This window comes from Callorhinus ursinus, unplaced genomic scaffold, assembly GCF_003265705.2.
Source record: "Callorhinus ursinus isolate GAN/ISIS: 27379988/994484 unplaced genomic scaffold, GSC_fseal_2.0 scaffold2, whole genome shotgun sequence".
Lineage (NCBI taxonomy): Eukaryota > Metazoa > Chordata > Mammalia > Carnivora > Otariidae > Callorhinus > Callorhinus ursinus.
The window spans coordinates 51,806,309-51,830,791 of NW_027397064.1; the positions used below are offsets into that span (position 1 = coordinate 51,806,309).

A 24,483-nucleotide genomic window follows, 5' to 3' on the forward strand; every position below is an offset into this window, starting at 1 on the left:
GAAAATTTCTATAACTATGTAGCTATACAAATGTGTCTTAAAATGTTATAAAGTAAAAGTTATAGCCACTGTAATCAGTAGCAAGAAAGTAAAATGGAAGTCTTGTAAGGTGGTGTGTATATAGCTTTAAGAAATGCCATAAAAATCAATTCTTACATTGGGGCAGTCTAAAACAGAAAAATGGATTAGGTGGAGATAATGATCTGATTGGAAAGGAATCATCCAGGGCACTTATCAAGCCGTGAAATAGTCCTAGCTTAAATCAAGCTGCTTATACAAGGAAATTTATGAATGACCAAAAACTAAAGGGAACAGTAGAAAGGCTGCTCTCAGAGTTTCCCAAGTTGGTGCCATCATGACAAATTACCACAGAATATGAATACATGCGTCGCGATAAAAGTGTTCCACGTTCACATTGGTTCGGAAAATGCTGGATTAAGCACGTTTCTATACCGCTAGATTTCTCTGAGCCTTCAATAAACCAAAATAGGTTGCACACCTCCAAAAAGGACTTTTGAATGCAGTAAGTTCCCAAATTTACTTGACCTCTGCTGAGATGACCTATTTCCATCTCCTGGAATACTGGTTTGGAGAATACAACTCGGAAAAAACATGTTAGTGTTCAGACTTTTTTTCCCCCAAAAAATCAGGCATGCCAAGAGAGCAAATGAACACCTTCTTTGATGTCCTGCACACGGAAAACTCGGGAATCAGCTGTGGTGCCACCCTGAGATATTAAATGGGTCCTGGACAATTGTGGAATAACTTTTTTTAACATCCAAAGAGCATATAAAAATTGTCTGAAAACAGAAGAGGGGGGCTCCAAGTTCCACTATGAAGTTGTTAATTCGTTCCATTTGTAAAATAGTAGAATTTTAGAGTTGGGAAAGATTTTAAAAGAACAGCCAGTTTAGCCAATCCTGATTTTACATGGAGACCTTGAGGCCCAGATCAGTTAAGAGGTTTGTGTGGGGTTATTCATTAGGTTTTGAGTCTAGAGAAGGGCAAGGCGGGGTGCCTGGGAGGCCCAGTCAGTTGAGCGTCTGCCTTTGGCTTGGGTCATGATCTCCAGGTCCTGGGATTGAGCCCCACATCGGGCTCCCTGCTCAGCAGGGAATCAGCCTCTCCCTCTGGCCTTCCCCCCCCGCCCCAGTTCCTCTGTGTTCTCTCTCATGTACGCAAAAATAAATAAATAAAATCTTTAAAAAAAAAAAAAAAGAAGGGCAAAGCCCCAGTTCTGACAACTCTCATGTCAGACTCTCTTGGTCTCATAACTCCTATACAACAGGCCAGTTATTATTTTCTTAATTAAGTGCATAAAGAGGAAAATGAAAATTCTTCCTTAGTTGACCTTCCATCTCAGAATTCTCTTCAGAGTTGACAGTTTTGCTGCCTTTTTATTTTGTGCCCAGATATCTGTACTTCTCTAACTTTATTCGAGATGTGTTATGCAGGGGCGCCTGGGTGGCTCAGTCGTTGAGCGTCTGCCTTCGGCTTGGGTCATGATCCCGGATTCCTGGGATCAAGCCCCGCATCGGACTCCCTGCTTGGCGGGAGGCCTGCTTCTCCCTCTCCTACTCCCCCTGCTTGTGTTCCTTCTCTCACTGTCTCTCTCTCTGTCAAATAATAAAATCTTAAAAAAAAAAAGATGTGTTATGCATCTGTTAATTTATTCAACAAACATTAAGTGAGCACTGACTCTGTGCCAGTTATACACAGTTTGAGTCCCTGCTGCCAGATCTCTCAGTCTGGCAGGAGAGAGAGAATATTCTGTGATAAGTGCCATGGCAGAAGTTAGATAGGGAACTCAAGGGCCATATTTCTTGAAATGTGAGAAATCAAGGGAGTTTTTCTAGAAGGGATAAAATCTGAATGGAGCATCTGAAGGGCAAAGAGGAGTAAGGCAGATGAATAATGGGGGTTGTCATGACCAGCACAGCAAAAGCATAGAAGCAGGGAAGGGTGTAGTGTATGTGACAGGCAACAGGGAGATAAAATTGGAGACACAGAGAAACACCAGATTACAAAAGGTCTTGTATGCAATACCAAAGATTCTGGATCTCACGTGTTAAAAAGACCCAACTGGCAGCAATGTGGGGAAGGGATTAGATCGTGCCAGAAAGCAAGAGGCTACGGCAGTGGTCCAAAGGAAAGTGGTGAGGCCTGGAACATGACATGGGAGGAAAAAGAGAAGCAGGGACCTCTCATCTGAAGATGTGGCCTAGAAGCAAGAGAAGAAAGCAAAGGTGGAGAGTGGATTGGTTTAGGATTTATTAAGGAGGTAATACTGCAAGGCTTGCTACTAGACTACCTGGGATGAGTATAGACAGGGAGAGGACGGAATGGAGGATGATTTCCAAGTTGTTGGCATAAACATCTAGGTAGATGGTGGTGCCCTGTTCTGAGCTACAGAGCTAGGAGATAACAGGATTGGGAGAAAACATGTTCTGCATATGGTAAGGGTGACATTCAGAGAATGACAGGTTCATAACTGGATATCCAAGTGTTGAGTGCAGAGGAGAGGTTCGGGCTAGAGATTTTAATCTGGAAATCTGCAGCACATAACACAGATGTTGTATTTACAGTCATGAAATGGATGAGATTCTCTCTCTGGAGAACATACACAGAAGAAAAGAGAAGACTCAAGACACAGAATATTGAGGTCAGGGAAAGGAGAGGGAATCAACCGAGAAGACCCAAGAGTGGTCCAAGAGGTGGGAGTAAAGGAAGATGAAAGCCGACACGTCTGTGGGATTTATCAACTGGGAGCTCAGGGGGTGAGAAATGAACAGGAGAAGGAGAAAATGGAGATGGAAGAAATATAGGGGGAACAGGTGCAACTCTGGAGTTGGTAGGAAACAGGGAGAGGCCCTTCCGTAAGACTGTTCTACAGGTATTACAGCAACAGCAGGTGCCAGTATGAAAGGGATGGGTGAGACTGCAGAGTGAGGGCAGATCACATGGGGCCTTGTAGATCGTCATAAGATCTTGGTGTATTATTCTGAATAAAATGGTGAATCATGGCCAAGCTTTAGTAGAGCAATGATATATTTGCCTTATATTTTAAAAGTCACTGGCTGAGGGGCACCTGGGTGGCTCACTCGGTTGAACGTCCGACTCTTGATCCCAGCTCAGGCCTTGCTCTCAGGGTGGTGAATTCAAGCCCAGAGTGGAGCCCACTTGAAAATAAATAAATAAATAAAAGTCACTGGCTACTATGTTGAGAATAGACCTTCAGAAGCAAAAGGAGCAGAGAGACCAACAAAGAGCCTCTACCAACCAGGACCCAGGAGAAGATGATGAAGCTCAGAGCAGGGCCACAGCCGGTGGGATGATGAGAGATGGAGAATGGCAGGATGCATTTTGATATTTGTATATTCACCAAGGAAGCATTTCTTATGTACCTGCTATTTGTCAAGTCATGATGGCTAATGGAGAAAGATCGGTCAAGAATGTAAATAGAAAGATTCAAAGTAGAAAAGGAAAGTTGTAGAAAAAAAGAGAAACTGGGAGACTTTTTTTGTTCAAAGAGAAGAAAATAAGAGAAAGGTGTACAAAGGTGGTGAAATGGAAAATCGCTAAATGGTTAGGAAAAATGATAATTTAACTAAAAGTCTATCAAAATATTGTAGAATTTGACAAGGAAGGATGCCATCCCAATTATTTTCAAGAGCTCTGGTACCACCTATTTCCCCTTAACTTTTCGGCTTCTCTATTTGTTCCATTTAAAATAAAACGACATTTTTCCTTTCCCATCTATTTTAAGATGTCTGGATGCAGCATGTGGGTCATTTCAGAAGCACTAGAAGGTGAAGAGCTGAAGGGGAGCAAAGGGCAAGACATAAAGGAGGGAAGAATGGATAAAAGGAAGGAACAAAAGATGTGTGGTGAGGGTAAGAGGCAATAAAATTTTTCCAGCCCCCATGCCAGGGTCCACAAAACAAACAAACAAGCAAACAAAAAACTTTAAATTGTATTTAACCAAAGGCTAAAAGGATAGTAGGGGCATCTGGTGGCTCAGTCGGTTAACTGTCTAACTCTTGATCTCAGCTCAGGTCTTGATCTCATGGTCGTGAGTTCAAGCCCCACTTTGGGCTCCAAAATAAATAAATAAATATAAATAAATAAATAAATAAATAAGTGGAAAGTGGCTTAATGGTTATAATAGGGGTTAACAATGACTACACTTTAAAAAGCACATTGTATTAATCTGTTAGGGCTGCCATAACAAAATACCATAGACTGTTGACTTAAACAACAGACACTTATTTTCTCACAGCTCTGGAGGCTGGAAGTCTAAAATCAGGATGTTGGCTTGCAAATGGCCACCTTCACTGCGTCCTCACATGGTGTTCTGTTCTGGTGCACCCCTGCCGTCTCTCTGCTTGTCCACATCTCCTTTTCGTATAAGGACGCCAGTCAGGTTGGTTTAGGGCTTATTCTAAAGGTCTCATTTTAATTTAACAATCTCTCTAAAGGCCCTATCTCCAAATACAGTCACATTCTGAGGTACTGGGTGTTACTTCAAAACATGAATTTGGAGACTGGGGGCGGGCAGAGACACAACTGAGTACATAACCGCACCTAACCAATTTAATTTAATTTAAAAAAAACTTTATATATTCCTTGAGTACACGTTGGAGTTTAACTTATAGCTTTAGAGAATGTAAACTTATTTGTTTAATATTTTATTTATTTATTTATTTATTTATTTATTTATTTATTTATTTGACAGAGAGAGAACACAAGCAGGGGGACCGGCAGGCAGAGGGAGAAGCAGACTCCCCACTCAGCAGGGAGCCCGATGCGGGACTTGATCCCAGGACCCCGGGATTATGACCTGAGCCGAAGGCAGACGCCCAAACGACTGAGCCACCCAGGCATCCCAGAATGTAAACTTCTTATTGGAACATTTTTAGTAGAACTGCAACAAAGAATTGCAATTTATTAGAATTGCAATAAAGGTACAATAAATGTGATTTGAATTTATTGCCTTTTCGATATTAGGAGACAAAAGTTTGATTAGCAAAGTGAGCCTTCTGGCTATATGTTAAAACCATAGGCTTTTTCAGGTAAAGAACCTAGGTTAAGTAACTCTTTCTATTGTTTTGTAAACAGAACAAAGATACAGGATCTATTTTAACTCAACAATATTGTGTCTGACTCCTTGAATAAATAATGGAAAGCTAAGTGCATAATTCCTTTTTTTTTTTTTAAAGATTTTACTTATTTATTTGACAGAGAGAGACACAGCGAGAGAGGGAACACAAGCAGGGGGAGTGGGAGAGGGAGAAGCAGGCTTCCCGCAGAGCAGGGAGCCCGACGCGGGGCTCGATCCCAGGACCCTGGGACCATGACCTGAGCCGAAGGCAGACGCTTAACGACTGAGCCACCCAGGCGCTCCTAAGTGCATAATTCCTATCATGAGGCAGTATGTTTAGTTGGGTTTCATTTATTGTATTTTCTTAGGATAAAACATTTCAGAAATAAAATTAAAGGATAATTTTCTACATTTTGGTTTTAAAAATACTTCATGGGCTTGAGAATAATAGTTATTTGCCCAAATTCAAAGTTGGCTGATTGAAGAGTTTGGAGGGATGCTAATTCTCTACTATAACCGAAAGCAAAAATTTCACTTAAGATATTATGAGAGGGCGCCTGGGTGGCTCAGTCGTTAAGTGGCTACCTTTGGCTCAGGTCATGATCCCAGAGTCCTGGGATCGAGCCCCGCGTCGGGCTCCCTGCTCAGCGGGAAGCCTGCTTCTCCCTGTCCTGCTCCCCCTGCTTGTGTTCCTGCTCTCACTGTCTCTCTGTCAAATAAATAAATAAAATCTTTAAAAAAAAATATTATGAGAAACCACTTCATATTTCTTATCATATTGCAGTCTTTGTGGAGCAGAGGGAACTATAGTTGGGCAAAGTTCTCAAAAATAGGAGTCAAAGCATCTATTACATTTTATGGAAATGAAATGTGTGTTTGACTATTATATTTTCTAAAAAATTTTCTTTCAAGTGCAAATAAATATTTATCTCTCCAAACGATACCCATTTTTCTTCTTCTGCCCTTGTTTTCGAAGAAAATATGAATCACTGATGAGAAAGCAAAAGCTAATACTTTTACTTCGCAGCTGCTGGGATTTTAGTCTCAAGCTATCCCATGTCCAGTGTAAACATTTGCTTATAAAAATGTGTGTAGGAAATGGCTCCTACCAGGTATTCGTTTCCCGGTGGCCGATGCTGTCAGTCAGTCAGATTGCCCCATTTTTTTCCAGCATATTTTTTCAAGTTGCAAATTCTAAATTAGTAATCTGTTATTTCACAAAATTTAAAAATAGCATGTCATTACCATCAACCACGAAGTAGAATGATTTCATTTAAAATCCTTTCTCCATTCGCTTACCAAAGAAATGGTTCTGTGATCAATTTGACCTTTTACCAGCGTAATTGCCGAATAATTAACAATGATAAATGATTACAATCTGATATTTTTAACTAATCATTAAAGGGCAGCATACATTGCATATGAACCAGGAGGTTTCTATATACTTTCTATAAAATATTAGAAATATTTATTTATTTCATCAAGTGCCTCCTATGTGTCAGAAACGGTCATGGTGGAATTCTTACTTGTAAACTAAATAAAACCACGAAGTGTTATAGCATATTAGAAGACATTAAGTGCCACAGGAAAAAAGCAAATGCAGGGAAAGGTAATTGAGAGCATGTGTGTGAGGGTAAGAGAGTACAATTTTAAATAGGATGGTCAGATAAGATGCAATCTTATCTTGAAGGAAGTGAAGGAGTAAAGTATGTGGATATCTGGAAGAAGTTGGGTGACCAACCATTCCAACCTGTCTGGGACTAAGAAGGTTTCCAGGTTGTAGGCCTTCCCATATTAAAACCAGGGTGGTCCCAGCCCAGCAAACCAAAACAATTGATCCCCTTCAAAGTGTTCCAGGTTGAGGAAACAGGAAGAAGAACACGGGTCCTGAGAGGGAAGCATGCCTGGTAGTTTCAGGATCTAGTAAGGAGACCAGTGCAGCTGCAGAGGGCATGAGGTCAGTGATACGAAGAGATCACATGATGTAGGGCCTCATAGTAGATGCAATGGCCCGCTACCCAGTCTTTCTTTTCAGGGTTGATGCACCCATCCCTAGCTGCTGCCAGTGGGCTCATGGTGTGCCTTTCCATGGTCCTTGCCCTTGGCTGCAGAGAACTGCCTCCCCCAGAGTTGCATCCCTTTTAGGGAGCAGCCCATGACCAATGACTGGCTAATGTGGGAATACAATGGCTAGGGCGAGGCCCCTTCTGTCAGCTTGGTCCACCCAGTGTAGACCTCCCCTTCAAACTGGCTGAGACCTCATTTGGTTTTTTTTGTTTTTCTTTTTTTGAGGGCTTAAGATTTTATTTATTTATTTGAGAGTGAGCAAGAGAGAGAGAGAGAGAGAGGGGGCACAAGCTGGGGGAGGTAGAAGCAGACTCCCTGCTGAGCAGGGAGCCCAACGTGGGGCTCCATCCTTAGAACACTGGGATCATGACCAGAGCCGAAGGCAAATGCTTATCTGACTGAGCCAACCCGGTACCCCAGAATAAATAAAAGTTTTAAGAAAGATGTTTTTCCACCAAAAACTAATGATGTAATATATGGTGATTAACATAACAATAAAAAAATTAAAAAAAAAAGAAAGATGTTTTTCTGACTAACTTTAGTTTCAGAAATTGCATTAAACATTTATTTTCACAGCCCATCCTTTACAAAGATAGTAAGAAATTTCTGAAGTCCACCTTTGAATTCTTTTGGGATTCACTCTGACTAAGCAACATTTTTAGTTGAGAGACGTGTTTCTTTGTTTTGCTCACATTCTTTGAGGAGCAAGTGGGTGCTGACTGTCCAGATGTAGGTGTCCTGAATATCAAGGCTGGGCTCTTGCCTTTGGAACCACACTTTTGATTCAAGTCTGTAGAACTCGGAGTCCTTCTCTCTGGCATCTTCGGGCTGAGCTTGCTCGTAGGAGTGGTAGGACTGCTCCTCAGTGCTGAGAAAGCTTCTACGTTTACCATGATGTTTAACTGTTCTGTTGCATGTTTTACAAGTAGTCAACAATACACTTTTGGAGTCTTTGTATTTTCACAAATTTTGCTTCTTTAAAACTGAGTGTATAATTTCTTGCCTCTCGGTTAAGAAGTTTTTGTATTTTGGGTGTCAGTTTGGACTTGGGTTTGAGGTGCACTCGAGAGTTACCCAAAACCAGCAACCGGAAACAGTAGGGACACGTTCCTTCAAAAGTTATGTTATCATAGGAGACGGCGGGCCTGGCCCGGGCAGCTGTCGTGTAGTTGCCGCGCCGCAGCCTCAAGGTAGTGCTTCTGCCTCATCGTTACCGCCACCTCCACGCCGCCAAGCCAAGCGACAAGAGGAGTCTCGCTGAGACCTCATTTGTAACTAACTGCCGTTCAGTTTTTTTCCTCTGCCTTTCTTCTTTACAGGTATATTTCCTGAGATCACTCCCCCAATAAACTTTCCAGATGCAACTCTCCACCTTAATATCTGTATCTAGGGAGCCCAAAGTTAGAGAGGCCTTGAAGGTAATTTTGAGAGGGATGTGAAGCCTTTGAAGCGTTTTGAAAGAAACTGAACCCTGAAATAGTTTCTCTTTCTCTCTCTCTCTCCTTTTAGGTGTAGAAAAATATAGAACTTTCTTAGTTGTTTAGTTCAGATTATGCTTCTGAACTTCACTGCAATGATTGCATAGGATGGGAGAACTGGGCTCTAACCCAACTGGAAACTTTAAGTTTGCTGAATAGTTGGAATTTCCCCTTGCATCTTCCAATGTGGTCAGTGGGTAGACCAGCTCTTCAGCTGACGCTGTTCCTGGATGGATCACATCCTATGTAGAATTCCATTGTTTTGGGGGCTCCAGTTGTTTTACATAAAACAGGTAAATAAATAAAGTAGATACATCAAAATGCAGCAAGCACAAGGAAATCCTTGCCCTCGAGGATTTTATTCTACTCTTCTATGAGCCATTTTATTGAAAATGTTCCATAATAAATGGCTTACTACAGCATACCTCAGGACCTTAATTTCCTGTGGAACCAGCATTTGTAGCTAGTAGTCAGGGGGATGAGGCAATGTCAAATGGGAAAATAACTATCTCCTTTCGAGTCACACACACCAACTTAAATATCCAGCCACCGTGGACGTATTTTAGCTGCATTTAAAATGTCCAGCATTGGGGTGCCTGGCTGGCTCAGTCGTTAAGCGTCTGCCTTTGGCTCAGGTCATGATCCCAGGGTTCTGGGATCGAGCCCCACATCGGGCTCCCTGCTCGGTGGGAAGCCTGCTTCTCTCTCTCCCACTCCCCCTGCTTGTGTTCCCTCTCTTGCTGTCTCTCTCTGTCAAATAAATAAATAAAATCTTTAAAAAAATAAAATAAAATAAAATGTCCAGCATTTTCATCCTTCAGGCTTCACTAAAGAGTTTCCAGGCAAAGAGCGGACTCCAAATTCATATTACTTAGGAAAAAGATGCACAGGAAAATACGAAGTAGGTGGCACGTCAATTCTTTATTATACTCATGAAGAGGCCCTTTGTCTCTCAGTTCACAGTTGAGTTGTTCACAAACTTTCCGTGTAAAAATCTCCCTGACATAAGAGTTTTTTCGGAGTATACATGAATTTTCTATAGGATTAAAAATTCCTGGAGAGTAATATAGTTAACTGTGTATATGGTTTGTGTGTACAGCCATAGCTGTTCAGATTTGAAAATAGAAAAAAAAATCTCTTTTGCTTGATAACATATTTATAAGGCTGTGGCAAGTACGGTGGTTTGAGAGTAAGCAGATCTGAACTTATTCCTGACTCTAAAACCAATTCACATGTAGGCTGGAGTGACAGACCTTGGAAGGAACGATCCTCTGAGATGATGAGACTCAAAGAGAGAATTCTACCCCAATTTGACTTAAAAAGTAGACAGTGGACAGTGGACCTCAGACCCAGCTCTGGATTCAGGGACTCACTAAACAGTTTCACAACCTCCAGTAAATCCCTTAATCCTTCAGAACCTTGCCTTCCTTATCAATTAGATAGGATTGGAACCTACTCTATCTCAGAACTGATTACATGCATTAATAGCTGAGACCATGACTTGGAAACTAGAAAAAACCAGGTGGGGCGCCTGGGTGGCTCAGTTGGTTAAGCGACTGCCTTCGGCTCAGGTCATGATCCTGGAGTCCCGGGATCGAGTCCCGCATCGGGCTCCCTGCTCAGCAGGGAGTCTGCTTCTCCCTCTGACCCTCTTCCCTCTCGTGCTCTCATCTCTCATTCTCTCTCAAATAAATAAATAAAATCTTAAAAAATAAAATAAAATAAAATTTTTTAATGGAAATAAAAGCCACGAATTCTCTCCCCATATTAGAATGTAGTTTTGAAATTAACTGATGCGGTATGTATGTAAAGTGCTTTTAGCTCTTTAAAAAACATTTTAGGGGCGCCTGGGTGGCTCAGTCCTTAAGCATCTGCCTTCAGCTCAGGTCATGATCTCATGATGCCAGGGTCCTGGGATCGAGCCCCACATCGGGCTCCCTACTCAGCGGGAAGCCTGCTTCTCCCTCTCCCACTCTCCCTGCTTGTGTTCCCTCTCTCACTGTCTCTCCCTCTCTATCAAATAAATAAATAAAATCCTAAAAAAAATTTATATTCATAAAAGATCAGATGCAATTACACACGCACACACATAAATAAACCAGTTAACAGAATCCTGTAATGTGCAGACTGTAGCACATTTTAGGTTAATGAATAAGGCTGAAAAACAACAGAGGATTAGCCCATCTATCGTATTAAGTCATGGGAAATATTTTTCTAATGTTTTAAAGCCAGTAATACCCACAAACTATTAATGGATTTTAATTTTTATAGTTATATTTAAATTTCATAGATTTAGCTTTATAAACAGAAACCTGGACTCATCCAGTGATTTCAACCAAATATCAGATACTATTTAAATTAGCAAATGATAATTCTTTGAAAAAAATCAAAAGAATTACTAAGTATAACAGTCACACATTACCTTAGCAATACAAATAAATACTCAGTTATGGAATTTGTAGTTTTCCTTCTGCTTCAGAGATTGGTGACATTTGATCGTTGTCCTCTTACTTGTCCAGAACCAGACAGATCTCTGCCTATGGTCTTCCAAGTACATCACAATTTCTCCTTATACCCGGGCCATTGTCAGACATATTAATTTATCTTGATTATCAGAGCACTAATTCCATAAACAGTTCTCCATTTTATTGTCTTAAACGCTTTAGGAAATACAAAATTATGTCAGCATTGCTTAACATAATAATAGCTGTTAATGAAACTTACTATGTCCCAGACAGTAGTCCAGGAGGTTTATATGTGTTAACTTAACCTTCACAACAATGCTATGAGGTTAGATATGATTATTATCCTCATTATACAACAAACAAAGACACAGAATCTTGCCTAAGATCACACAGCTAGTAAGTGATAGAATCATTATTTGAACCCAGGCAGACTGGCTCCAGAAGCTGTGCTAAGCCACTGATTTTATTGCTTTTCATTGACAGGCCTTCACCTTCTCAATTGAGTACTTCATCCTTCACTTGCTTGGGGCCTCTACCTATAAGCCTGGAAAAATATGTTACCAAACACACACTTGCAAAGAGTCTTTACCAGGGGTCTGTAAACTTTTTCTGTAAGGGACCATATAGTAAATAGTTTAGGCTTTGTGGGTTATTCAGTCTCTGTGAGAACCTACTCAAATGTGGTGTTACAGTGAGAAAGCAGCATAAACAAGGTAAACAAATGAACATGACTTTATTTCAATATAACTTTATTTATAAAAGCTGGCTGTGGGCCAGACATGGCCCAAGGGTCATAATTTGCTGACTCCTGTCCTAAATCCTTTTTTTTTTTTAAGATTTTATTTATTTATTTGACAGAGAGAGAAAGAGACACAGCGAGAGAGGCAGCACAAGCAGGGGGAGTGGGAGAGGGAGAAGCAGTCTTCCCACGGAGCAGGGAACCTGACACGGGACTCGATCCCAGGACCCTGGGATCATGACCCGAGCCAAAGGCAGACACTTAACAACTGAGCCACCCAGGTGCTCCACTCCTATCCTAAATCTTTACTCTTTTTATTTGCCCAAGGACTTCTAACTGTTCAAGAGTATAGCTTTAGTTTACCAGGAAGTGGCTACTATTCTTGCTGGCATGCACAGACAGCTTTTAGAAGAAAGAGACCCCTTCTTGGTATGTTTCTTACTTCACAGCCTTTTCTTTGCTTTTCTACCGAAATCTCAGTTCTGGGTTTAAACCCGAGTGCCAATTTCCCATTCTCCAGAAATGACAATGCATTTTTGTTATTGGAGCTTCCGAAAAGTTTCATTTAGTTTTTCTTGTCTAAAGGTGAAAGAATACCATTTTATTACCTCAAATGTAATAGTGATCAGGAAATGATCATTAATGAGACACTAAAATCATCAGATAAGAAGTTGTCAAGGAGGAGGCTATTTCCCAGGTCCCAAAGTACAACCCACAAAGAAGAAGCTTCATATTTTAGCACCTTTAATAACACTTTTTCCTGCTTTTTCAGCCAGGGTCTCTTCTTCTTCTTCTCCTCCTACTCCTTCTTTGCACTAGGCTCCACAAGTGATGTATCTGATCCTCAGATCCTGCAGAGACAGAGAAGGAGAGGAAAAGAGAGAGAGAAGGCACACATCCAAAGGTTTCAACTCAGAAAACATATAGAAGCCTACTATGTGCCAGGCACATGGCCCTACACCAGGCATTGGTAAAATATAAAACTGAGGAAGGCAGATTACACTTTGGCTAGTGGAGAATGATAATTCAAATTTCAGGTCAGGTCTTGATCTCAGAGTCATGAGTTCAAGCCCTGCACGGGGCTCCACATGGGGCATAGAGTCTATTAAAAAAAATAATAAAATAAAATAAAATAACAGCAGAACTTGCAAGTGGAAACATCTAAAATATAGCTGGACACATATGTGTGGTGCTTCTAAAAGACTTTAAGGTAGAGGTACCAATATGAAAGTGATTTGCACAGACATCATAGATGTTAGAACAAAAAGATGAAATATGAGAATAAACTTTAAAATAAATGTTCATCATTTATATAAGAAAAGCACTACTGAGGGACACAAAAGGAGACCCAAACAAATAAAAAAACATGTATGTTCTTGGACTGGAAGACTCCGCATCATAAAGATGTTGATTCTTCCCAAATTAATCTGTAAATTGAACCTGACTGCAACCAACATAACAGTAAGAATTCTTAAGATTTAGAACTAGACAAGCTGATTCTAAAGTTCATATGTAAAAATACATAAACAAGGAAGCCATGAAAAATTCAGAACAGAGAAATGAAAAGGGACTGCCTACTATATAATATAAAACTAGAGTAATTAAACTAGGTTGGAGCACGTTCATCAATATGACATAATAAAATATCCAGAAATGGACTGCAAAACATAGGAATGTGATAAAAATAGCACTTCAAATTGGGAAGGAAAGTATAATTATTCAACAAATGGTGTTGCAGAGAGTGGATAGCACTTAGTAAAAAAAAATTTTTTTTTGGATTCCTACCTTACACTCTGCATGTAAATGAATTCCAGATAGATCAAAGATCTAGATATAAAAATAACTCCGTATAAGAATGAAACATTGGAAATTTTTGTCTTAAGTAATAACAGTACGGGAAGACCTTTCTAAGTATAACACAAACTCAGAAACCATAAGAAATGGTGTATTTGTTTACATAATAACTACAGAAGATCTGCAGAAAATAAAACACAACAAAATCATCCTATGTAAAAATTGAGGCATAATGTATACAACATATCAGAAGCAAATTTCTATAAATTACTAAGAAAAAACACCAACTATTCAAGGCAAAATAGAAAGGGGAAAGGGATATAAAAAAGAGTTTACTAAAAAGGAAATACAGATCTCTCTTAGATGTATAAAAAAAGAGCAGTTCTTACCTAATTATACACTATAATGAGATGCTCTCACCTATCAGAATGGCAAACCCCCCAAATTTTATAACACAATTACCAAGCATTGATAGAGGGGCTGTGAATTGGTACAACCTTAATGAAAGGAAATTTTACAACAATTAATTAAAATAACAAATGTACATACTTTTTATCTAGCAATTCTAGCCCTAAGTACTTATCCTGTAAGTACAAAATAATGTTTATAATCGATTGCAATAGATTTGAAGCAGACTAAATATTTATTTAGCATTAGAAGACCGTTTTAAAATGTTATGATATATTCACGTGATGAAATACAATGCTGTCTCATATGTACTGGTAGGAAAAGAGCTCCAAAATCTATTGTGAAGTGAAAAGAGTAATATGTAGAACACTGTATATAGCTTGCTTGCTGATATTTGTATGAATATTTGTAAGTGCATAGAATATTCTTAGATGGCTCCACAAAAGACTGCAATAGTGGTTGCCTCCTAGGAGAGAAATAAAAAGGCTGGGGATCAAGGAGAAAAAGAGACTTATTTTTCCCTGTATACTATTTTGTACTTTTGAATTTGATGCTATGGACATATTCAGAAAAATGGTTTAGATTAAGAGAGTCGGTATTTATAAAGACTGAAACATTTGGAATAGATGAACTTTCTGAGCATAAGGACAATGATTGAAAAAGGCCAAAGACCATGACAAATATCTCTATTTGAAGAAGAAAGAAGTGCCAGCTAGACACCACAGAGAACTAGACCAAGAAATAGGAAACCAGGATAAAACAGTATCACAGACACCGACAGAGAAGTGTTTGAGAAGAAAGCAAAGGTTCCAAAGGAAAAAATAAATACATATAGCTATAAAATAATTCTAAAACTATATATATCAATATTTGCAAAAAAGCATGTCAGACAAAAAAGATCAATATACTTAACATATAAAGAATTAGGGGCACCTGGGTGGTTCAGTCGCTTGAGCATCCAACTCTTGATTTCGCCTCGTCATGATCTCAGGGTTGGGGGACTGAGCCCCACATGGGGCTCTGTGCTCAGTGTGGAGTCCGCTTGTCCTTCTCCCTCTCTTCTTTTCACCCCCCCAATAAATAAATACATGAAATCTTTAAAAAAATAAAGAACTAATACAACTCAAGAAAAGAATTCTAATAGAAAAATAAGGAACATAAAGGAACAATTCACAAAACAAGAAAATACAAATGTACAATAAATATATTAACTTGTCATTCTGGAAATGCAAATTGAAAGAAGGAACCTTTGTCTATACACCTAGAAAAGAAAAAAAATTTTAATGCAACTCTTAGTGCTAATGGGAACATCAACTGGGACAGTATATTTGAAAAACAGTTTGTCGATATGTATCAAAGAGACTTTATTATTGTTCCTAAATTTAACACTGTAATTTCACTTCTAAGAATTTTTTTTTTAATTTTATTTATTTATTTAACAGAGAAAGAGGCAGAGAGAGAGTACAAGCAGGGGAAGTGGCAGGCAGAGGGAGAGGGAGAAGCAGACTCCCCACTGAGCAGGGAGCCCAATGTAGGGCTCGATCCCAGGACCCTGGGATCATGACCTGAGCTGAAAGTAGAGACTTCACTGACTGAGCCACTCAGGTGCCCCCAGGAGTTTCTACCAAGGAAATAATCAGAGTAATCTAATGTTATTTGCAAGTATGTTCATCACAACATTATATCTGATAGCAAAACAGAAGTTAATCTTAATGTTCATCAATAGGTAAATATAGTTCATTCATAGGATAAAACACCGTGCAGTCATTAAAGTGATATATTCAAAGATTATCTCATGCAGAATAGTGCTTTTAATATATAATTAAATTTTAAAAACAGGGTATAACATTCTATATAGAATATTAAACAGTTTTTGAAGAATGTACAGTATGCATAGCTCATACTTTTAAAATGTTTTATAATATCTAGATTATCAGATGTAGATATTATATCAGATCTGGTGGCTTTTCTTACTTGCAAGATGTTTCAAATCATCTGCAATGAAAGTTATGTATTTTATAATGAGGAAAATAATCAGTATTATAAAAACAACAAAAACAAGAGGGCCAATAAGTAATACATGGTCGTCAATGGGAGTAGACACCTTTTGGGATGCCAACCAGCCCACACTCCTCATCTCTGACAGAATCTTCTTAAAACCTGCTCCTCTCTCTCCTGATGGGACTGTCATTCACTCAGTTCACCATCTCTCACACTTGCCTGACCCATCTTAGTTCAGACCCTTACCCTCTCTCACTCAGAACTGTGAAGTTTCCTAAATGGTCTCCTTCCTCCAGCTTTATAACCTTCCAATCCAGCCTCTATCTCCTGTAAGAGGGTTATTTCTAAATTGCAAATACAGTCAAAAGGAAAAAAGAATCCCCTTAGCATCCCCCTTAGTGCCCATAAGATAAAGTCCATGCTCCTTTGAATGGGTTCAAAGCCTTCCCTGATTTTTCATCCCCTATCATTCTAGCTTAATGCCAATTTTGGTTCTTTTGTCCTAAGTACATTGAGCTTTTTGCGGTCCCAGCAACAAAACTGGATGCTTTATGCCTCTATACTTTTGCTCACGTGCTTCCTCTGCCTCAAATGATGGCCATAGTCTTCGTCCATCCACCTGGCAACACACCTTCTTTCAAGAAGATTCAGTTGTGAAGCTTGTCCTGACTCCCCTCAGGTGAAAATGAACACTCCCTCATTTGAGGTTGCAATTTTTCCTTTAGTGTTTTATTTCACTTCATTGTGCACTTGTCTTCTTTAATAAGTAGACAGTAAACCACTTGACATCAGAGAACCATTTGATCTTTTTGTCTCCAAGGGCCTAGGTTAGAGATTAGTAAAAACTGAGTAAATGTTTGTTGATTAAAAGAAGGAAATGAATGCTTAACAGTATCAAGTACTACAAAAAGGAGAGAGAGGAATTCAATATTCATTGAATATGATAAGTAGTCATTGTTAACTTTGAAAGAACTGCTTCAGTTGGTTAAGTGGGGAGGCAGAAGTAATGAATGAATAGTGAACAAATAATCATTTCAAGTCTAGTTGATTTTTTTTTTCCCCAAGAAATTTGTCACTGAATAGAAGGGGAAAGCAAGGATAATAAATAGCTTGAAAGAATTCTTTGAATTTTGGTTTTTATAAATAGATAGAAACTTAAGTATGTGTGTAGGCACAGAAGAAGAAACTACCCACAAGACAATTCTGATGTTACATGGCAAGATTAGTTGTACAGGAAGATTGTAGTCCTTTCTTTAAACATGCACATTGTAAGTCGTTCCACTGTTTACGTATCACATTTATCACTGGTAACTGGGATAAGGAACTTCTGTTGGCTCCGCTATTTTCTCAACCCCCTACCAACTTCCCCCCAAAAAGGAAATATAAATCAGATCAATCTAAAATTTGGTGCCTCAGTGCTGGTGTGTATAAACTACGTGGGTTTTATTTTCTGCTTGCCTGCTTGGTGCTAGGCATAGGGAGCAAATGGGCTTTCTCTCTCTCTTTCCCTAGTAACCTCATGTGACTATTTCCATAGCTCTTAATCTTTCATATTTGCCATCTGCTTAATTTCTGTACTGTGTTCTATACCATTTCTTCAGATCTGGCAACTAATTTATCAATATTTTTTATTCGACTGTGCCTAACAGGTGTTTTAACCAATCAAGATTGTTTAACAATTCTATTTTTTATTTCTGAAAGCCCTATTGGTTTGTTTTCAAGTATGTCTGGTCTTATAGGAGGGCCTCTTATTACTTGCTCTTCTATTATTTCTGTAAACATTTCATTATTTTTTTTCCTCATATTCTTTGTCTGCTAAGTCCAGTATCTGAAACCCCTGGGGCTAGATCTGAAGTTTGTTGTTTCTGATATGCTCAAAATTTGCTCGCTTATATATTTTTTATACCCAGTGATTAATAACTCTCATTTCATTGATATTAATAAATTGAGGATGTGTTTTTCCAAAGCTTCTCTTCTCTGTGGAGCCAAATGCGCCACTAATGACCTGGGACAACTGTTACCCTTCTAGATCTCTAGCTTCATGAGAGAACTGCTTTCCATTAGTTGTCTATCTTGCCCGTAGGCTTTCTCTCTGGGTGCTGCCAACCAGCATCAAGTCAGTCTGCCCCAGGGGCTTATAGCCCGCTGTGTTTTCCTTCTCCTAGGTCCTATGCACCCAGAAATACATGGCATTTTTGGTTTGTACCAGAAGAGGACCTCCTCTCATTTTCTTGTGAACTCCTTTCAGTCAAGTTTTCTTCTCCCACCATTCCATCAAATCTGCTTCCTAAGGTTGCCAATAACCTCCATGTTGCTAAATGCAATAGCTACTTCTCAGATTTATTTCACTTGCCGTGACAGTTAATTTTATGTGTCAACTTTGCTGGGTTACAGTGCCCAGCTATTTGGTCAAACATTTTTCTGTATGTTTGGTGAAAGTGTTTTTGGATGAGATTTACATTTAAATTGGTAGACTTTGGGGGTGCCTGGCTGGCTCAGTCATTGAGCATGCGACTCTTGATCCTAGTTTTGTGAGTTCGACCCCCACGTTGGGCATGGAACCTACTTAAATAAATAAATAAATAGGTGGATAGATATAAATAAATAAATTGGTGGACTTTGAATAAAACATATTGCCCTCCATAATGTGGGTGAGCCTCATCCATTTAGTTAAAGGCCTGAATAGAACAAAAGACTGACATTTCCCCCAACATTAGATGTAATACAATATCTATCTATATATCAATCCAAACTATTGGTTCTATTTCTCAGGGAACCCTGACTAATAAACTTGCCCTATTAGTAGCATTTGACAATATTGATCACTCTCTCTCTTTCTTTTAATATTTATTCATTTATGAGAGAGATTGGGGGGGAAGGGGCAGAGGGAAAGGGAGACAGAAACTCAAGCAGACTCCGTGCTCAGTGTGGAGCCTGATGCCGGGCTCTATCTCATGTCCCTGAGATCAGGACGGGAGCCTAAACTGAAAGCTGGACACTCAACTGATTGCATCACCCAGGTGTCCCAATCACTCCCTCCCTTTTGAGACACTTTTACTTGATTTCCAGGATAACACACTATCCTGGTTTTTCACCACCCTCATTGGCTGGAGAGGTCACACCAACAAATTCCAAATGTGTGTTTCTAGTTCAGACCTCTTCCTTTTACTCCAGACTCATATCCAGCTGCTTATTCGAAATCTATTCTTATTGTCTGATTAAATATTTTAAACTAACATTTCCAAAACCAAATTATTAAGCCTCCCTTCCCATCCCCCCAGCCCAAACTGCTTATCCTTGCAGTTTTCCCCAAAGTATATGGAATATTATTGTTTTAATTGCTTAGACCAAAAACACCATAGTTATCCCTGGATCCCTCCTTTTCTCTGACACCCACATCCAATCTGTCAGGAAGTCCTGGTGCTCTACCTTTAACATATAACCAGAATCCAACCACTTCCTACCACTCCTGCCGCCCCTTCCCTGGGCCAAGCCACCCTCTATCTGTCAGGAGCCATAACTCTCAACTTCCAGCCGTGCTCTACTTCTACCCTTCCCCCAAGGCATTCGACTCTGCACACAGCAGCCAGAGTGAGTCTTTAAAAATGCAAAGCCCACCTCTCACTCCTCTGCTCAAAACCACTGAGAGTTTTTTCAGTTTGCTCAGAACAAAAGCCTTAGTCTTTCCAATTCCCTAAAAGATCCAATACAATCTCTTTTCCTCTCACCCCATCCCCCTTAACCACCCTTCCCAGGCAGGTGTGATCTCACCTCAGGTCCTTTGATCTCTGGTTTCCTCTGCTTGAAATGCTCTTCCTATAGATGTCTGCATAGCTCCCTCTTTCACATCCTCTAGTCTTTGTTCAATGGCTACCTTCTCAGTGAGGTTTTCCTGATTATAATATCTAAAATTCAACCTACTTCCCATTCTTTATAGGTTGTCCCTCTTTTCTTTTTCTCCACAGCATTTATCTGACAGCTACACCTTTTACTTCTTTATCTATTTTGTCTGTGTCCCCCTCACTAGAATGTAAGTTCCATGAGAATAGGAATTTTTGTTTTATTCACTCCTGTATCCTCAATTCTTAATACAAATAGCTCACAATAGAAGGCGCTTAGTAAATATTTGTTTAATGAATGAAAAGTATTACTCTAGATACTCATCTTGGCAAGGCTATGGAAAGAGGCAATCTCTCACATTTGGGGAGGTAAGTATAATTCCGTGCAATATTTTTTAGAGGTTTTGTGTCCCCTAGTACTAGAGCCGTCTGCTCAGGCACTCACAGCAAATGCATTTGCACCCAGACCTGCTAGCCTTCTTCAATCATTTACATTACCTACCTGGTCTCACAGGCTATTGAATTTTCCACCCCGGCCCACATTTCCATACCTTAGGTGATCCTCTCTCTGCTCATGCAGCCACAACAAGAATACTCGAAATTCTCCTCCAAGTAGCATGTTGTTGTTTTTTTTTTTTCAGAGCCTTGCAGCCACTGTATATGTTCTTCTGCTTCTTCTCCCTTCTCCCGGCCAGACAACTGATTCTACTAGCCTCAGTTTAAGCATCAAAGCCCCGTGAAGCCTTCACTAGAAACCTTGGCAGTGAGTCCTCTGGCTCTTGGTAGCATTTTGCATAGAACTTAATGACAAGTCTGGTATGTACCATGTTGCTCTGAGTGTTTGGTTGGTTTCCCGTCTCCCAATCAGACCAAGAGCAAACTCACAGTGTCCTCGCCGTTGTCTCCAGGTCCCTAAAAGAGTGCTGGCACTACATTCTTATTTCATGAACAAATTAATCCTTGAACATCGTTTCCCATGTTTGTGTTCACTCTCACCTTTTTTTCCGAGTTAAATGCTTGAAAGTTGGTCATATGATATTAAAAGAATGCAGCTGTATATAACCAGGAACACAATCTCCAAATGCTGTTCCAGAGCAGAACACTCTCCCTCAGAAGGATCTAGGCACAATTTCTGTACAGATGTGACATCTAGGGTCATCTTTCAGGAGGGTAAGTTGAGTAGCAGCAACGGCTCTTGCCCCACATCTGCCATCCTTTAAATGGAGAACTCCAGACTATTATTTTCCCCACTTTAGGAATGATGATAGAATATATTTCTTGGTTTGTTTGTATAATTTGTATACAAAAGTTAAGGTTTGGGAATAAAAGGATCAACTAAGGCCCGCTCTGTGGTTCCCTTTCTTCAAGTTTCCAAAGGGAAACAAGCTTTCCTTTTTTCGCCTAAATTTCAGATAATATCAGTGAGCCATGGACCTAGGTTGTGTCACATGCTTTGAGTACACTGACCCACAGTGCCGGAATCAAGTCACTCCACACCCTAAGAAGTGGCTCTAACCCAGGATGACACAATCTGTATTTGTCAAATTGCCAATTTAACAAAGAAAGAAATTGTTTAAAGGCTCTTTGTTATATAATAATGTTTTATTCAGAAGGAGAGGAAAAGTTGGACCGATACAAAAGGCAATTCTTTCCTTTTTCCACTTTATCCCACAACCAAATCAATTCTTTGCTTTTGTGTTGGTAGTGCCTCCTCCGACTTTGTGCAATGGGATGTCTCCTGAGCTTCCTTCCATTCAGCTGCTGGAGTCACAGACCAGTTTCACATACTTCCCCACAGCAGCTGGAGACAGTGACAGAGTGGGGGGAGCCTGACAATGAGTGGAGATTATTTTTAAATCTGGTTTGTCCCTGTTTTGTTCAAGAACATGGGATTTTTAAAAACTAATGATGTAATATATGGTGATTAACATAACAATAAAAAAAAGTTTCCTATGCTAAAAAAAAAAAAAAAAAGAACATGGGATTTTTTTTACGTGTGGATCAACAAGAGAGCCACTTCTGACCACAAGAGAATTGAAGCTAGGAGGGAAGATTTTCGTCCCTGGCCTCCGATTTTAGAGCCTGGAGCAGAATACATTGCTTAATGGCTGAGGTAAATGTTCCTGACCTTTGTATTCAGGCTGATGACTAGAACACATTAGAAAAACAAAGTAAACCTTATGACTTGGACCAAGCTTGTTTTTAACATTCTTTTCTGTCTTACTAATAACTAGGACCTAGCCCCATATTGAAACACCATGTAACAGAAACTAAAGAACTCTTTCTGTAACTTAACTAATACTCTTTGAATGAGATCTGGCTATTTCACTATGCTGATTGAATTTGACAGTCAAGTGCTTTTACCTCTTCAGCTTTGAATAAAATATTTTTAGATCTAAATTTTTTTGACTTATAGTGCGAGTAGTAAGTAAAAATGCTCCCATCAAGCAAAACTATATTTTCCTACCATAATCATGAATAAACTGAAGGATTTTTCTAGGCTAGGGTTTTAAAGAAGCATCAACAAACCAGAAAAAGGGTACTTGATATTAAATGATGAGACTTGAACTAATTTACATTACGATTTTAATATTTGAGTAGGTAAAAAATTTTCATAAAAATCATCATTCTAGTGTGAGCTTTCGAGAAGCACACATTTTGCAGCGAATACCTATTATTTGGTTGGCCTGGTATTCCTTTCTCCCTTGTCCTGGTAATGCCCCTATCTTCTCAGGAGACTTCCTCACCTAAAGGAAGCTGCCCGTTAATGATGCCCAGCCTTTTACCTTATAGGCCAAACCTGTTCTACTGTTCAGTGTTTGAACATTCATGTGACCCAAAATATCAGCCGCTCCTGAGAGTTTTCTACAAGAACTATCTGTAAGCTAGAGGCTGTACACCCAGTGCCACCTGGGGCTCTTCTCCATGTGGTCTAAAACAGACTGGTTTGCTGCTGCACAGATCGAAGGCAAGTCACAGAGAAACAGGTTTCACAGAAGGGGCTGAGAAAGATACTACTTTGCTTGGCTCTCTGCTCTGGTCTCTGAGGTCTCCACGTTGCCAGGTGAACTGGGGAGACCCCCCGGGTTCTGAGGCCTCAACCCACCCTGCCCCAAAGATATCGTGGAAGGTTCTTGGTCTTGTCATGAGAAAGAATTCAAGGACAGACGCGTAATACAGCAGATGAGTGACACAAATGGGAAAGTTTATTAAAGCAAAAGTACACTTTGGAGATGTGAGAGCCCGCAAGCTCTAGAGAGAGAGAGAGAAAGAGCCTCACACCTTGGGGATTGGGATTCTATATTTTACTGAAGGTTGTTAATTAGCAGGTAGAATATTCATTACTTGGGGCTGGTATTTCTTGGAAACAAGGGTTCCATACTTTTTCTTCTTTATTTGGGCAGGGGTTTTCTGTCATGGTACCTGCCAATTTGGGCCTGTCTGGTTTGATCTGGCTCCTTGCAAAGTGCTGCCAGGACAGGCCTCTGACCTTCCTGACAGCTGGCCATTGTTTCCTTGTTGTTGGCCTCCATGAATCCTGTTAGAACCTAACTAACTGCCTACTCGAACACCCAGAAATGCAATTCTTCCTTTAGTGCGCTTGAGCTACCTCACTCTTATTCCAGAAAATCCACAGTACTGTTCCAGAAAATCCATCACCCCTTCATCCCAATCCAGTTGAAATTGGCTTTGGTACTTGCAACCAAAGAGTTCTGACTCAGGAACACATATTTGAGAATATAATATAGTGACACTTAATGGTACTTATTGGAAGAAAATTTATTGGAGAGAACTACAAAAATTGGCATAGTTGGTTTACTGTATTTTATTATGTAATGTATTATATGTTGCCAGACTCACTTAAAACAATTTACTTAAGCAATTTGCTTTTCACTTGGCCTCCTTTGCTAATCTCTATTACAAAGCTTATGTTAATTAAGAGTGATAATAAATTGCTGAAATTAGAACCTTTCCTTAGTCTGAAATTTTATTTCATTTTTTATTATTTCTAATAGTTTTCAAGCACTACTGATGTTTAAGAGATAAACTTGTGTTATGCCTAAATTATGCACCACATGTACTTACACACAGACAGATGATCCTGCAAATATTCAAATGCTTTCAGCTTATGTGAACTAATCTAGGTCAGGAGGCCTAAATTGTAGTCTTTGGTGTTTTGTTAACTAACTGTAGAGTCAGGTATGTTGCTTAACTTCTCCGGGTCACAGGAAAATGAAGATGTTGGAATAGATGGGGGTCTCTTCCAGCTTTGAAACTTTGACTCGACAACTAGAAGAATAAGTCAGTTTTGTCAGGAAAGGCTTTTGCTGATTTTACAAAAAACCAAATGCTACTTTTTACTCTTTCCTTTGGCCTGTTTACCAAAAACATTTTGTGAAAGTGTGCCTGGGGGAAATGAAACCTATGTGACACAAGTAAATGTAAACTATATTGGCCTTGGAAAAAGTTTTGTTGTATAAAGGACCCCAAATACATTGGCCTAGATGATGAACTAACAGGTGCTCAAGACCAACAACAATAAACCTTAAAAATGTAATTTATATAACTTCAGGACCATGAAAGTATATTA

The 24,483-nt window shown here is 39.6% G+C and overlaps 1 pseudogene; it reads right to left on the reverse strand.

The window, feature by feature from the left end:
• Positions 1–7,705: 7,705 nt before the first annotated feature.
• LOC112835946 (UPF0711 protein C18orf21 homolog pseudogene) lies at positions 7,706–8,414 on the reverse strand (annotated as a pseudogene).
• Between the last annotated feature and the right edge of the window lie 16,069 nt (positions 8,415–24,483).